This window comes from Asparagus officinalis, chromosome 3 (genome assembly GCF_001876935.1).
Source record: "Asparagus officinalis chromosome 3, Aspof.V1, whole genome shotgun sequence".
NCBI classification, from domain to species: Eukaryota; Viridiplantae; Streptophyta; class Magnoliopsida; order Asparagales; family Asparagaceae; genus Asparagus; species Asparagus officinalis.
Genome location: NC_033796.1, coordinates 2,510,193 through 2,515,556, shown reverse-complemented (window position 1 = coordinate 2,515,556; position 5,364 = coordinate 2,510,193).

Here is a 5,364-nt window from a genome sequence, read left to right as displayed (position 1 = left end):
CATCTCAGCTCTAATTTCTTCACGTTGCTTCGCTAGAGCTTCTTGAAGCATTTGAGCAAATTGATCAGAGGTGATCGTGAGTACTTCTCTGGTTTGTCCCGTGCTAGACATTGTATCATCAAAAGCGATTGCAGAACAAGTGTCCGAGAATTCATCGTCCGAGGACATTCCTTCTTGCATTCTCTTGTAATCTCTGCGTCTGATAGCTCCTAATTGGAGTCGAGACATCCTTTGAGCAATTCTTGGATTGACTCTTCCTCTCGGGGAAAAGTCAGGATTTGAGTCACTTGAATGCCGCTTAGACTTTCTTTTATCAGCCACGTTGATGGTGACTTCAGGGAATTCATCATTTTGGACAGCTGCTCTTCTTTTGCGGAAATGTCTCGGCTTAGGTTTCGATAATACAGAGACTTTTCGTGGGATGACTTCTCGTTTGAAACAGTCACATTGTCGTCGCCTCTGAGCGATCCAAGGTTATGTCAAGAGTCATACGTTTATAACCACCCCCTTGCGGGTGTGGAGTCTTAACAGGCTCCGTATGCTGATTTTTCACAACTCCAGACTTTGGAATCCAAACTTGGCAGAGTTTCGGTAGTTCTTTTGCTACCGTTTCCTTCTTCCTTTCTCGTCTTTGTTGTAAGAGAGCACGGGTATGAGTAGCGTTTGCACGACGTTTTTGTATACGTTCTTTGAGGGTCGAACGAGCCCTTTTGACAATAGTCCATTCTTCCGTCGTGAGTTTAGCAGAGACATAAGTGATTGGTCGTTGAGACAACTGAACCACTCGATGTCTCCTCGACTCTAAGTCCGCATGATAACGAACTCCGTCGGGTTGTTCCAAGGCCTTAGCCACTTGGCGAGCGCGGCGTTGGCGTTGTCTCTGACGAGCTCTTTTCGTCAATGCCGTCGGGCTTTGATTTAATGACTCCTTAATTGAAGAAGAGTCATTATGAGCAGAGAGATTGCGAGTAGAATCCTCAACAACAATTAAGCGAGAGTCTTCATCCGTAGTGTTTGACAACTTCAACAAAGATGAAACCTTCCTGCATTTGCGAGGCGAGGAAGACTTTACAGATGAGGATGATAAATACTCCTCAAACTTCGCTTGGTCAAACTCGTACTCGACCGTTGATTCAACCGGGATCTTGATGGTTGGCTGCGACACGACGGTCTCGACAACGAGACCGTTGGCTCCCACTGTGGTCGCCAGCTTGTTTGCGTCAAAAGTTGCTCTCGTTGTCGAATTCATTATATCTTCAGTCGATTACAATAAATTCAAAAGAGATAGTCTTTTTATAAGACTCCTTTTACACAACAAATAGAAAATTACAACTTTTTAGAAACAAACGCAGGATCGTTGTTTGGATCGCTGCTTGCGTGAGATCTTTGCCTGTGCCGGGAGCGCTTTGACTCGTGGACCACCAAATCACAGATTCTGATTGAATCGTGAGGGGTTTAATGATTCTTCCTTCGTTTATCGAAGTAAGAATTTGAAGCGAATATCTTATCGATGTAAGATGTTCACTCTTCTAAAGATCAAGTCAGAGCTTAGATCTCTAGGAATCGCCAAAAGCTTCTTGAGGATGTTTGTGAAGAAGGAAGACTCTCTCTCTTGCTCTAATTCACCAAAACTCAAGGCTCTCTGCTCTAATCTGCTCTGGAAATGCTCCGCCCCCGTCAATGATGGCCATAGGGGGTATTTATAGGGGTAGCAATACACCACAGTTGAGATGGAAGCGAAATAACCGATCAGACGAACTATCTTTGACCGCTGCAGTCTACACTGCCGCGGCTATTGGCGCGGCAGTAGTAAAGACTGTCTCGCGTGGGCGAGACAGTGAAGACTGTCTCGCGTGGGCGAGACAGTAAAAGTCTGTCTCGCCCTGCGAGACAGTAAAGACTGTCTCGCACGGCGAGACAGTCAAGTCTGTCTCGCGTGCGAGACAGTAAAGACTGTCTCGCATGCGAGACAGTCTATACTTGTGTTCTTTTTGACATTTTGGATGACTTCTTTTTGAGCTGTGTTTGGATTCCTTTCAGCATTTTTTGACGCCTACACTTATTATGTAAGGGGCTAATATCTAAAAACCCTTTAAAAAAGTAGTAAAAGCTTCCCAAGCTCACTTAATAAATTCAATATTAACCTCTAGTAACTTCATGAGGATAATGAATCACCATCGAGATTGTGCAACCAAACAAATATAAAATTTTGATAATAGTTTAGCTTTTAAGGCAAAATTTCATAAACCCCTCATGTCTTTCACGATCATCAGATAACCCTCATAATATTCAATATATTGGAAACCTTCTTATGTTTAGGGTTAGCTAGAAAAATCTCTTTAACATTTATATTTTATTAGACAATTGTCTTAAAAGTACCAACTATAATTTTCACTGGCAAAAATATCTCAATGTCTAATTTTATCAACCCATAAAAAAATTAAAGTAAACATAAGGGAGGATTTCTGATAAAACCATAGATTTAAAAAAAATTCTTATAACCACTAAAATTAAGGGTTTGTTGATATTTTGAAAGTTAACGGGGGTTATTTTGATAACCATCCAAGTTAAGGGGAGGTCTTCTTAATTTTAGCTTAAGTTTCAAAGTACATAACGAAAATGTGCATGATATTCAAACTCATGGAGCTTTCATTGTTTTAATCAAGTATAATTATGAAATTAAAAAGCTTAATCATGTTCAATCTTATTGTTTTGAACAAAATCAATTAAAGTTCATGCACAATTTAATGAGATTATTTGGAGTTGAGCCTAGAGTGAATCCGGCTCAAAAAAGAAGTTTTTGCTGGGGTTCTTGTCGTTTTCCGCAAACATAGGACCGACTATCAACGATAAGAGTCCGTTTGATTAGAAATTTTTTCTCTTGAAAGTCTGCCAAAGTGTCACTTCTTTGGCAGGCTTTTAGTAAAATAGCCTCTAAAAGACACGATTTTGCTTGAAAGCCTGCCAAAAAGTGGTACTTTTGGCAAGCTTTCAAGAGAGCATTTCCCTAAAAAACAAGGAACCAAACAACCCCTAACATGTACGCTAAATGCCACGTAACCCTATTCAACCAATAAAAACACGCCACGTCAATGGTCACTCACTTCTCGGTTCCATGTTCATATAACTGCAAAGTGAAAAAATCAAGGCTAAATTGACACTTAAATACTTTTATTACTTCATTATTGTATAATAATATTTTAAACTGTAAAAAGTAACATATAATTATTTTAAGTTATCATTATTAGAATATGAGAAATATCTTTTAAAAATCCATTATGATAAAAATCTAAAATATCCTTCTATAAAAATTTAGGGGAAAATGCTTCTAGCCCCCAAAACCCAAAAAAACGTGCTCCCCTCCAAGACTATATAAACGAGGGATTTGTTCTCAAAAATAAAGATTTTGTTCTCTGAGCCCCAAAATACAAAATCCAAGAGATTAAAATATGTGAAGACCATAATACCCCTCTTTTTCTCTCTATCATGATGTTACTGATAGTTAAAATGATTGACGGGCATTGTTATTTTATTATTTTTATTTTTTATTATTTTCTTTGTTGATGAGAGGAGCTAATTGTTTTTGTTTGTATTGGGAGATTGTTAAGGTTACGGTTTTAATTGTTAAGGTTATGAGTTTAATTGTTAAGGTCACAGGTCAATTGTTAAGGTTATGGATCCCTTCTCTCTCTCTCTCTCTCTATCATGATGTTACTGTGATGATAGTTAAAATGATTAATGAGGATTGTTATTTTATTATTTTTATTTTTTATTATTTTCGTTGTTGATGGGAAAACTAATTGTTTTTGTTTGTATTGGGAGATTGTTAAGGTTACAGATTTAATTGTTAATTGTTAAGGATAATGATTGGTTGTAAAGGTTATGCATTGGTTGTTAAGGTTACGGGTTGGTTGTTAAGGTTACGGGTTGGTTGTTAAGACTATGGGTTTGTTGTGTAGGTTACGGGTTAATTGTTAAAGATATGCGTTGGTTGTGAATGTTACACTTTGGTTGTGAAGTTAACCTACACAATAAACCCATAATCTTAACAATTAAACCCGTAACATTAACAATTAGATCCGTAACCTTAACAATTAACTCGTAATCTACACAACAAACCCATAACTTTAACAACTAACACGTAACCTTAATAACCAACCCGTACCTTCACAACCAATGCATAGCCTTTACAACCAACCATTATCCTTAACAACGAATATTCTAAAAATATTCATGACGATGCCCATCAATCATTTTGATTGTAAAGGTTATGCATTGGCTATGAAGGTTACATGTTTGTTGTTAAGATTACGGGTTGGTTGTTAAGGTTATGTGTTTCTTGTGTATGTTACGGGTTAATTGTTGAGATTAGAGGTTTAATTGTTAAGGTTACGGGTTTAATTGTTAAGGTTACAGGTTTGTTGTGTAGGTTAACTTCACAATCAAATCGTAACATTTACAACCAACGCATATCCTTACCTTAACAATAAACCCGTAACCTACACAACAAACCCATTTCCTTAACAACCAACCCGTAATCTTAACAACCAACGCGTAACTTTCACAACTAACGCATAACCTTTACAACCAACCATTATCCTTAACAACGAATATTCTAAAAATACGAAAATAATAAAAAACAAAAACAATAAAGTAACAATGCCCATCAATCATTTCAACCATCATCACAGTAACATCATGATAAGAGAGAGAGAGAGAGAGAGAGAGAGAGAGAGAGAGAGAGAGAGAGAGAGAGAGAAGAGATCCATAACCTTAACAATTAAACCCGTAATCTTAACAATTAAACCCGTAACCTTGACAATTAACATGTAACCTACACAACAAACAAATAACCTTAACAACTAACCCGTAACCTTAACAATTAACCCGTAACCTTAACAACCAACTGTAACCTTCACAACCAATGCATAACTTTTATAACAAACAAGTATCTTAACAACGAATATTATAAAAATACGAAAATAATAAAAAATAAAAATAATAAAAAACAAAAATAATAAAATAACAATGCCCATCAATCATTTTAACTATCATCACAATAACATCATGATAAGAGAGAGAGAGAGAGAGAGAGAAGGGAACCATAATTTTAACATTTAAACCCGTAACCTTAACAATCTCCTAATATAAACAAAACAGTTAGTTCCTCTCATCAACAACGAAAATAAAAAAATTAAAAAATAATAAAATAATAATGCCCATCAATCATTTCAACTATGAGTAACATCATGATAAAGAGAGAGAGAAGAATATTATGGTCTTCACATATTTTAATCTTTTGAGTTTTATGTTTTGGGGGCTTAGAGAACAAAATCTTTATTTTTGGGGGTAAAGTACCCGTTA